Source organism: Geotrypetes seraphini, chromosome 15, assembly GCF_902459505.1.
Source record: "Geotrypetes seraphini chromosome 15, aGeoSer1.1, whole genome shotgun sequence".
Lineage (NCBI taxonomy): Eukaryota > Metazoa > Chordata > Amphibia > Gymnophiona > Dermophiidae > Geotrypetes > Geotrypetes seraphini.
The window spans coordinates 60,912,889-60,925,074 of record NC_047098.1 but is presented as its reverse complement, the minus strand read 5'-3'; positions in this window follow the sequence as shown (position 1 = coordinate 60,925,074).

The window sequence follows — 12,186 nt, the reverse complement described above, 5'->3', positions numbered from 1 at the left end:
CTGGGCCGTGGTGCGCCCTCACCTGGAGTACTGCATCCAGCACTGGTCGCCGTACATGAAGAAAGGGTCCAGAGAAGAGCGACTTAAATGGTTAAGGGGCTGGAGGAGTTGCCGTACAGTGAGAGATTGGAGAAACTGGGCCTCTTCTCCCTTGAAAAGAGGAGACTGAGATAGGACTTGATCAAAACGTTCAAAATACTGAGGGGAATAGACTTAGTAGATAAAGACAGACTGTTCACACTCTCTAAAGTTGAAAGGGGATAGATTCTGTACAAACGTAAGGAAGTTCTTCTTCACCCATAGAAACATAGAAACATAGAAAGATGACGGCAGAAAAGGGCTACAGCCCATCAAGTCTGCCCACTCTACTGACCCACCCCATTAAGTCTGGGTGCTAATGACTTAGTTCTTTAGCTCGACCCTCGTAGTGATCCTACGTGGATGTCCCGTTTATTCTTAAAGTCGAGCACGCTGGTGGCCTTGATCACCTGCATCGGAAGTTTGTTCCAGTGATCCACCACCCTTTCTGTGAAGAAGTACTTCCTGGTGTCACCATTAAAGTTCCCTCCTCTGAGTTTGGTGGAGAGTGGTGGAGAGCTGGAACGCTCTTCCGGAGTCTGTTGTAGGGGAAAACACCCTCCAGGGACTCAAGACTAAGCTGGACAAGTTCCTGCTAAACTGGGACGTACACAGGTGAGGCTGGACTCATTTTAAAGCACTGGTCTTAGACCTGGGGGCCGCCACGTGAGCGGACTGCTGGATACGATGGACCACTGGTCTGTCCCAGCGGCGGCAATTCTTATGTTCTTATGACAGTACCTGATATTCTGTACAAGGTATTTTACATGGAATTTTTGCTTAAAAATTTCAATATAGAAAATAATTTTTTTAAAAAGATTTGCATGTGTCATTTCTTCATAAAACAACCAAGCTATAAACTGGCATCACAGGTTTAACATTACTGTCCAGAAGCCATGCGGCTGCGCATTTAATTTTCACATGTAGCAGCTGTGTGTACGCAGCATAATTAAATATTTTTGGCCAATTCAGCGCAAGATACCAGCACGTCGTGGGAAAACTTAGTTTTAAAGAGCTCCAAAGCAGGGTGTGAGTGGGGAACTCCCCCACTTTACTGCATAGTGTTCGCGATGCTGTTGGGGGGGGGGGCTTGGGGGGTTGGAACCCTCCATTATAGAGAAACGGAACTTTTTCCGATTTATTTCGGGAAAAGTTCCGTTTTCTCTATAATGTGGGTGGTTGCACCCCCCCCCCCCATGGCAGCGCGAACAGTAAGCAGTAAGGTTTGGGGGTTCCCCCTCACCCCCCCTGTTGGAGCTCTTTAAAAGATTGTCGGCGTGCTGGTGTCTGGCGCGTGATTGTCCCGTCATCCTGGATCTATTGGTGACCCACTGGCTGCTTTAGATGCAACAGTGAATCCGGTACAAAGCCCACCCCCCCCCCCCCCCGTGTCAGTTAGTAATATTATACATTCTGGTGAAATAACGAACAGAAATTAGGAAGGAATTTCTCTGACTTATATATGGACAATGGTGAGAAGATCTGAATCAATATTAATCTTAACAGCTTTGCAATTTGCAGATTTCACCAAGCTGACTTCTGAGAAACTGACAGAACTAGATATCAGGATTAATAATAATAACAGTTTAATAATAATAATAACAGTTTATATACTGCAATACCGTGAAGTTCTATGCGGTTTACAAAAGATTAGGAAGATACAGAATAGTTGGACTTAAGTGGGGAAAGAGGGAGTGAGTAAGAGGTCAGGAGGACTGTTATTGAGGATTAGTAGGGTGGAAAACCATTTGATTCATATTAACAGACTGCATTTAATTAAGTCTGCATTTATATAATGAGAATTATGTAATAACATTATATAACATCTTATATAACAAATAACATGAGAAGTGTAATAAGAACAATTAGGTTGAGATGATAAATAACATTTCAAAGCAGACCATTTTTATCAAATTTTTTTTAAATAGTTTTTTTAGCAATATAAAATTCATATCTGAAAGCTAAACAAGCCAAATTCCACCATTTGTCATAGCTTATTTTACCCCCCGCCTCGCTCTTTTACAAAACTGTAGCGCTGCTTATAGCGTTAGACGCGGCGGTAACAGCTCCAATGCTTATGAATGTCAGAGCTGTTACTGCCGCAGCCAGTGCTAAAAACCGCACTACGGTTTTGTAAAAAGGGGGATTAGAAAGAGCTTTCCAAGAAGTACAAAGAACTTTTATAGCAATGAACAATTATGTTCTGTGCATCAACTATTGAATCTCTTCATAATCATCATCATCATAATAATAACAGTTTATATACCGCAGGACCGTGAAGTTCTAGGCGGTTTACAATGATTAAAAAAAAAAAAAAAATGCTACAAATTGAGTAGAACTTACATAGTTGGATATTAGTGACTAACAGTTTATGAGATCAGTTGTTGTGGGAGAGATTGTGCAGATCAGCTTCCAAGGTACATCAAGAACAGATATGTTTTTAGGTGTTTCCTAAATTCACCATATTATTTGCGTGCATAAGTAATTTTTCCAGGTCTTTGCCCCATAATGCTGCTTGATAAGAGAAAATAATGGCAGTTAATAAATCCAAATAAATAAATATTTAAGATAGTTATGCACTGCATAAGAAGGTGGAAGTAGAGAATGACACGGGGACAATTTTTTCCTTGTCCCTGCAGGAACTCAATTTCTCCGTCCCGTCCCTGTGAGTTTTGTCACTCTCCATGTCCCTGCCCCATTCCTGCTCTGCCTCAATTGCACAAGCTTTGAACACTTATGATTTTAAAGTGTTTGAGGCTTGTGCAGATGAGGACAGAGCTTGCGGGAATGGGGCAGGAAAAGAACTCGCTGAGATGGAGAAAATATTGTCCCCATGTCATTCTCTAGATGGAAGCAACTAGAAAATCATTTAAGACCTAAAAATCTGAGACATTTGAATTTTCCAATATGCTACCTTCTGTCTGCTGAGATTTTATTTTCAAAATAATTGCAGGAAGTTTTGTTGATTACTAGCGCTGGGGCTAGAGGTTTATAGCACGGGCCGGTTAGGTAAATGCTCTGATGCAAATCTCTACCGCCATTTAGTAAAAACAGCCATAAGTCAAAAGAGATTTCCTTGTTTCCATGTTATTTCTTGCCTGCTAATTGGATTCAAAAGGAGAGGCAAGAAGGCAACCTAGATGTTATGGGACAGAGAACTTCTTTTAATCTTAAGTCAGTTCCTTGAAACATCTGAGGGTGTGATTAATTCTAGGGCTACTCTTCTGGTTTCTTTCTTTTCTGAGTCCGATATCAATTTTGCAAGCATATTTTAGAAAGAAAAATGTTCCTTTTCGTGGTCAGTCTATTCAGATTTTTCCTGATGTGGCCATCTTAATTTTTACATCCAGGGCCCAATCAGTTCCAGCAACTCCACTGGCATCCTCAATCCAGTTCTCTGTTCACCCATTGGCACAGTGTTCCTTTAGTATGTTTCAAGCTGGTTTGGGGACTAGCTCCTACCTACCTGCTACCTCACTTCATACTATATAGCCCTATAAGACTAACCAGAAACTGCAGTCTATTTGCATACCCAAGCGTTACTGGCTGGATAGGACTTTTATGTACCAAGCAAGCAAACAGCAAGCTTGGCTAGACAACTACATTAACGGAGCTAGATTGACCTACGACGCTTTTAGGAAAAACATAAAAACTGCCTTATTTGATAGATTTATCATCTAAACCAGGGGTGTGACCTCAATGCTCCTCCCTCCCCCAAATATGCTTCCCTCTTTTTTGACTGCTGCAGTCCTATATTGGCCTCAAAGAACCTTATGCTCCTCACAACAGAAGTCATTAGTCATTCCCTCATTTAGACAACTTTTCCTGGATTTCCATAGGAATTCAACATTCTGTGTTATGGCTCCTACTCTCTGGAATTCTTTGCCTTTTTACTGTCGTTCAGGGAAATCATTTGTAATCTTCAAGGTACAATTAAAGGCTTGTAGCTCTTAACTTACTTCCTCTTGATGGCTGCTTTTCTTTTGTGTGGGCAGAATTAAATCCAGTAAAACCTTGGATTGCAAGTGTTTTGCAAGACAAGCAAAACATTTTATTAATTTTTAACTTGATTTACAAGCAATGTCTTGCAATACAAGTGCATACATTGTACACACACATCACAACTGAGCCGGTGGTTCTTCTCTTTTTGACGCTGCAAGAGCGTAGTGACTGTTCTAAATGAGCAAAGTCTTGCAATACGAGCACATACAGTATACACGCGAAACATCATCGCAACTGAGCCGATAGTTCTTCTCTCTCTGATGTTGCAGGAGTGTAGTGACTGTTGTAAATGAGTGAGGTCTTGTAATATGAGTACGTATAGTATTTTGTATTAAAGTTTTTGGATTGTGGAATGAATCGACTAAGTTTCCATTATTTCCTTTAGGGAACTTCGCTTTGATATACAAGTGCTTTGGATTACAAGCATGCTTCTGTAATGTAATGTAATGTAATGTAATTTATTTCTTATATACCGCTACATCCGTTAGGTTCTAAGCGGTTTACAGAAAATATACATTAAGATTAGAAATAAGAAAGGTACTTGAAAAATTCCCTTACTGTCTGGAACGAATTATGCTCGCAAACCAAGGTTTTACTGTAGGGAAGGGGTAAAACGCGGACCTCACAGACCTGACGGACCTCGCGGATCTAAACCCGTACAGCCTTAAAAATCTGAGGTCCGTGTCGGTCCGTGTCCCTGCCGCTTGTACTTTCTGTCGCTGACAGACCTTGATTGAGATTTGAGCGCAGACGGATCCGTCTCAGCCTAGGGAGGGAAAAGTGTTAGGATCCATCAGCGCTAAAAATCTCTTCGTGGTCTGTCAGAGCCAGAGACTAGTGCTGGAGTTTGGAGACTTCTTTTCCATAACGCACGTCCAAAACCTATGTCCCCGCTCTCTTGGCTTCTGCTCTGCCGCTCCAGCACTAGTCTCTGGCTCTGACAGGCCTCGAAGAGATTTTTAGCGCTGACGGATCCTAACACTTTTCTCTCCCTAGGCTGAGACGGATCCGTCTGCCCTCAAATCTCAATTAAGGTCTGTCAGCGAGTCTAACATGCTTCCTTATAGAGTTTCTCCAGTCAATCCTAGGAGTACCCCCTAGCCAGTCAAGTTTTCAGGATTTCCACAATGAATATACATGAAATTAATTTGCATACACTGCCTCCATTATATGCAAATCTCTTTCATGCGTACTAATTGTGGATATCCTAAAAACCTGACTGGCAAGTGGATGCTCCAGGTCTGAATAGAGAAACACTGCACCTGCTCAGTAGATCAAAAAGTTTACACCTGCCTGTGTAGTTGATTTATTTATTGCTTTTAAAATTGACCAAGACCTCTTGTACAGAATATTGAAAAAGAAATTAAAGCAAAATGAAAATATTAAATAACATACTGTTCTTAATCAATACTATTAATCCCAAATAATTGATCCATGAATTTCTTGCGAGTGAAATATTAATAAATCACATCACATTAAGAAGAAAAGCAAATATCTAACCGCGGTAGTAGGAGTATTTCTAATTACTTTAAGTCGTTGTTACATTAAGCCCCTCAAGGCGTTTCATGGTGAGAAACCCTGTTAGCTGTGATGGATCAAAGAATACATATGTATTGGATCTATATTTGACAATACATTTGCAAGAATATCGCAAAAGAAAAACACCTCCCATCATTGTTACCCCTGGTTTAAGGAGCAAGAACTGTCGTCTACGTTTTTGGGTGTCCTTAGTCACGTCTGGGAACATCTGTATCTTTAGTCCCAAAAATTCTTTGTGTCTGTTTTTAAAGAAAAGCTTCAATAACCATTCTCTATCAGGTGATAAAATCACCGGAAGTATAAAAGTAGCAGTTTTACTAAGTCCTGTAATGATGTTTCCAAGATTGTTGTAACATCCATTTGTAATTCCATTTGGTTTTGTACTTGTGGAAAGGACTCTTCTTGTTCTTTCGTCCGAAGATTAAAATACTTGTGCAAAAGGAGGCAGCATGTCTTCAGAGATGTTCAATGTTTCAATAAGGTATTTTTTTAACTTTTCCTTCGCGGACATCATTGAAGTTTTTGGAAAGTTCAATAATCTGAGATTACTAGAGCGAGAGTTATTTTCAAGATTTTTGACTTTCCTTCTCAGATTAGTATTATCCCTAATTAGGGTAGTCTGCACTTGTTTCACTTCTAGAAACTCTTTTTCAATTTTTTCCACCTTAGTTTTCGTTATGGAAGTGTCCTGTTTAAAGCTTTTAAATTCTTCTTTTTGCTCCAATACTCTTTTTTCCAATTTCTTTATTTGTGGCAATAGTGACTGCCCCAAGCTTACGACTAGGTCCCACAGAGAATCCAGGGTAGCATTGTTGGGCTTTGAAAGAAGAAAAGTACCTGGCTGTATTGACTGAATTCCCCCAGTCACAGGGTTACTCTCCCTTCCACCTTGTCCTTTTGTCTGCTCCAGTGCTGTTTCCACCGCCGGCTGTGTCTTCCGAAGCCTGGCTCAACAAAGCCTCCCGGGAAAACGAGTCTACCTCTTTGGATAGACTGTCTTCCTTAGGTAAGCTGGCTCCCTGCGGTTGTGGAGGCAGAGTGCTGGCGTCGGGGCTCATAGTCGCTTCTAGCCCAGGAAGGTTTACTACGGCTTCACTCACTGCCGGACGATTCCCCGGCGTTGTTCGGCTGAAGGCGCCTCAAAAATTAATCTATGGTTACCAGAGAGATCTCCAGGCGCCATGAGGCTCCAAAAGTGCTCTTACCCCTCTTCTTCGGCATTTTGCAAGTACAAGGGAAAACTGGGGAAAACTTTTTGAGTGCGTCTCTCCCAAAGTCAAACAATCGTAGTCATCTTGGATCTCCTCCCAAGGTTCTTCACTTGCATGTGTATTTTATAAAATGCATGCATAGTTCAGGGCTCCGTCGACACTACTGTCAAACAGTACCCCTAATGCCCCAACATATAAGTTGAATAAAAGCATGTGCTTGTCACTATCCTTACTTTTCATGGGCATATACTGTACTGTGAGGTAAATTTTTTAAGCTGTTATAAAAAAACCAACCCCCCCCAAAGAGTGAAACAGCCAATAATAGCGAAAATCCACAATAAAGCTGTTTTAATCAAAGGGAGAGCACAAAATAGAATATTAACCACAAAACACAAGCACATACAGAGGAACAATGTGGAGAAAACCCTCAGTAACACACTCACAATAATGTGAAAGTTTCAGAGTGAGTAATTACATCACTTGTAAAAAGAAACCCCAAAAAAACCCCTTCACATGCTCTGAATGGCCCAGATGCTTAAGCTCCTCCCATAGGAGGGGCTTTAAACAACTTGGGCCAGAGCCTTAGGCCCCTCCCCAGTGCATCCCAAGATGCACCGGAAAGGGGAAGGGCCTCCATTTTGAAGAGGCAGGCCTGCTGGCTGGAGGGATTAGGCATCCCTCCAGCTGGCCTTCATAGACAAGGGGGGAGGGGAAGGGGGCATCAGAGGCATGGGGGGGTTGTCAGGGGCACAATGGCAGCAGCAGGAGGGAGTGAGCATCTCTCCCACTGCCAGGGGGGCGTCAGGGGGGTTGCTTGGCAGTGGGAGGGAGTAGGCATCTCCCGCTGCTGGAGGTGTGTGTCAGGGGCATTTGCTTGGTGGCGTGAGGGAGCGAGGTGTTGGGGGTGGTTGCTTAACAGCAGTGGGAAGAATAGGCAGCCCTCTTGCTGCTGGGGGAGGGGGCTTTTATGGTGGGGGCTGCTTGATGGCAGCAAACATTTCTGGCAGGTCTGAGCTGTCAAGCCTTACTTTCCTGACAATGTCTGAGACAATCAGCACTCAGGTATTGACCAGAAAGTAAGGCTAGGGGAGCTCAGACCTGCAGGAAAATTTTGCTCACAAATGTAGGATAGCAAGGTTAGGGAATCACCCGGTGATAATAGAGAATCGCCCAGAGTGCTTGTTTAAATATTAATGACCTCATTGTAATACATTTGCATGGCAAAGTCGGAGACTGCTAGGAAGGTCAGAAAAGACCACAGTAATCCGTTTTGATAATCTATCGCTAAAAATAGGAACCGGTTTAGCGACCACATTAAAGTTTTGAGAATCTTCCCCTCAGACACTAAACTATATGATTTGAGACCGTAGTCACTTTTCTGATTTTTGGAGGTAAGAGGGTTAAAATATACCAGAATGATTGCTTCCACATTAGCTGCTAAACTTTGGAGAATCTTGTCCGATCAGATTAGTTTAATGAGTGACTGTAAGAGCTTTAAAAAGGCCTTGAAAACTCTTTTGTTTAAGGAATATGTGTTGAGCAAATTGCAATCTCTTCCTTGACGTTTTTAATGTATTTACATACCGTTCTATTTTTTTGCATGTTAACTGCTATGAACTTCTTTGAGGTATTTGCGGTATACAAATAAAAATTGTATTGTAGCCCCTCCCTGATTAGGAATAGGATTCATCTGTCTGTTGCGACAGATTTCTCCGAAAATAAAAAGTGTGCCCCTTTGTGGTGCAATCAAAAATTGGGATTGGATTTTGTTTACCTGCCCTGTGGTGACTATTTTTTTTTTTTTTCTCCCTAGGTCTTTGGCCCTGGGGAAACCTCTGGCATCATTGTGGATGGCTGTTAAATGGTTGGAAACATTTGTGAAAATATTGCTGCTAATTACTGTCTTTCTTCTATAAGTTGTTGACCTCGTCAAAAGAGGAGAACTGATCTGTGAACTGGGTAGACAGTTCAAGTTTCAAGTTTATTAGGATTTTATATACCACCTATCAAGGTTATCTAAGCGGTTTTTACAATCAGATACTCAAGCATTTTTTCCCTCTCTGTCCCGGTGGACTCACAATTTATCTAACGTACCTGGGGCTCTGGAGGATTAAGTGACTTGCCCAGGGTCACAAGGAGCAGTGTGGGGTTTGAACCCACAACCCCAGGGTGCTGAGGCTGTAGATCCAACCACTGCGCCACATACTCCTCACATAACACTGACCAATGGCTTTGATTTGGAAAACCACATCCTTAACTGTACTGACAAAACATATCTTTATTGTAACCCATGTACTGACTAAATGTATCTTTATGGTAACCCACCTGTATCCCTTACACTGACAAAATGCACCTTGATAGTAAACCACTTGTATTGTAACCCACTTGCATCCCATGTACTGACTAAATGTATCTTTATTGTAAACCGTTTCGAACTTCACGGTATAGCGGTATATAAGAAATAAATTATTATTATTATTATCAACCTCTTGTCACTGAAAAGGTTACCCTCAAGCATGGGCACAGCCAGCAATTCACGTTGAAGGGGCTCCAGAGGTGGACTCAACCCCCCTCCCCCAGGATCCAGCAATGATCTCTGCTGCTGCATGACCTACCAAGGATGTCAGTCTCAGAGCAGATTTTAAAAAATGATCATAACATAGAACAAGCAACAACTTAGAAAGAGGAATAAAAATAACATGTCCCCCTTTACATAATACCCAATAATATGAAATTCTGTGATAGTGTGATTTTTAGCGATAAGATGGGCAGTGTCGTACTTTTCTCATTGAACCTATCCTGACTGTGAAAGTGAGGTACAGACCTGGCCAGATGACAAAACTGGTTAATGTATTAAGAGTAGATTTCAGTAAGAAGCTTTGGTTTCATTAACTCAGTCAACATTCACATTTAAAGCTTTTATTCTGAAAAATAAAATACCAAAGATCAATTTTACAGGTACTTTTCCCTCCCCCGACTCTTCTGAAATAGCACAAAATGATTTTTTTTTTTTTTTAAATAATAACAGGAGAGAGACATAACCATATCTACACATCAACAGAGTTCACCAGACAAGCTGCTACACAAAATACCAACCAACAACTCCTAGATTTCCCTTTCAAATTAACTTTTAGAAATCCTTTTTAAAATTATGGGTTTTGAAACTTAGGTCTACAACCAGACTGAAAAAAAATGTTCAATACACCACATTTGTGGCTTTGCTGGTTTTTTAATTGTACTCTGTATGGGCAGTTTTATAACAGAGTGTCTACACTTCGGCAAAATGGCGTATAAAATACTGTCATCTAGAGAATGACATGGTGACAAAATTCATCACCGTTACAGTCCCCATGGATAACTGCAGGAAACTGTCCCCGTATCATTCTTTAAGGAGATTTTGAATGGGCCCAGCCACCGACCCTCAAGCCTTGTATAGAAGAATGCTGGTGTAGAAGGACTGAGGTTGAGATAGATACTAGAGAATGCCAGTCTCTGGAATCCAGAGCAGATATTGTGATGTCATAATGTGTCATTCCACCAATAAGAGCCAAGCATATCAGTGATGTCACAATGGCTTCATTAACTTATACTTGGCTCACTTAAGAATCAGAGTACGAATGGGCCCAGCCACTGACCCTCAAAGGCTTGCATTGAAGAATGCTGGTGTAGAAGGACTGAGGTTGAGATAGACACTAGAGAATGACAGTCTATGGTATCCAGAACAGATATTCTGATGTCATAATGTGTCATTCCACCAATAAGATCCAAGCTTATCCATGATGTCACAATGGTTTCATTAACTTATACTTGGCTCACTTAAGAATCAGAGTAAGAATGGGCCCTGCCATTGACCCTCAAGCCTTGCATTGAAGAATGCTGGTGTAGAAGGACTGAGGTTGAGATAGACACTAAAGAATGACACAGGATGGTTTTCGGCGGGGAAGGGAACGGTGACGCATTTTGTCATCATGTCACCTTCATGGGTAAGTGCACACTCAAGTGCTTAAATGGCAGTAAATCAAGTAACGGCCTCTTTTACAAAGCCGTGCTAACGGCCCCCGAAGCCCATAGGGATTTAAAGGGCTTCGGGGCTGTTGCCACGCAGCAGCTGCTAGCATGGCTTTGTAAAACAGGCCGCAAGTGTCAGTCTATAATTGTGCGCATAAGTGGCAGATTCTACAAATAGTGCACAAATTTCCATAACTAAATTGGCTAATGAGTTAATTAGCACCGATAATTGGGGGTTAACAATTATTGGCCTAATATTGGTGCTGACAACAATTTGGATTTGTGCTATTTTGTAAAGATTTGCACACAACTCAAAAGGGGATTTGGACCTGGGGGGGGACGGGGCCATCAACTAAAGATGCGCAGTATTACTGAATTCTGGGGATCGATGCCTAGCTTAAGCACCACGATTTATACCAGGTTTCAGTTGGTACAAATCCTCATGCGGAAAGCTTGACACGGAAATTGGCTATAGTCACTATTCTATAAACAGTGTGCAACTCAAAGCATTCTTTACAGAATAGCACGCCGGGTGGATTTGGTTTGGCACCATTTACTGAATAGTTTGCCTATGTAAGGGGGCTTCCATACGTGTAGAGCGTGGGAGGGGCTGCCACCTACACATGCAACTTATAGAAGTTAGGAATTGGAAAAGAGGCACACAACTTATTTAGATATTAGAGAGAGAGGCAATAATATATCGCTCACCCTAGTATATATGATCTATACACCATATATCCTCATACCTCATTCACTCCAGTATTTTTAGAAACCATTCGATCCTCAGCAAGGCCACCTTCCCACTCAATATATATTCATAGTGGGTGGCTTCATACCTCAATTCGTCATTGGATCACTTATACTTTTATTCATTTATAAAATTTCCATTTTCATTTCATTCTTATCTTGAATAATTTATAATTTATCATTTTTAACCATGTTTAAGAATTATAAATTATTCAAGATAAGAATGAAATGAAAATGGAAATTTTATAAATGAATAAAAGTATAAGTGATCCAATGACGAATTGAGGTATAAAGCCGCCCACTAGGAATATATATTGAGTGGGAAGGTGGCCTTGCTGAGGATCGAATGGTTTCTAAAAATACTGGAGTGAATGAGGGATGAGGATATATGACTTATAGAAGTTGCACACCTCCTCTGAGAGCACCCAAATTTTAGGCATTGCTAATGTCAGGTTATGATGGAATTCTAGGTACCCAGATACCACTGCAGCATCAGAGTGCCTTAAAAGGGGGGGTGCCCCCTTTAAATGCTCTGGGAGAAATGCTCTAGAAGTGCCTGTGCAGTTTCAATAGTCACACTGTATTGATCTACTAATTTCAA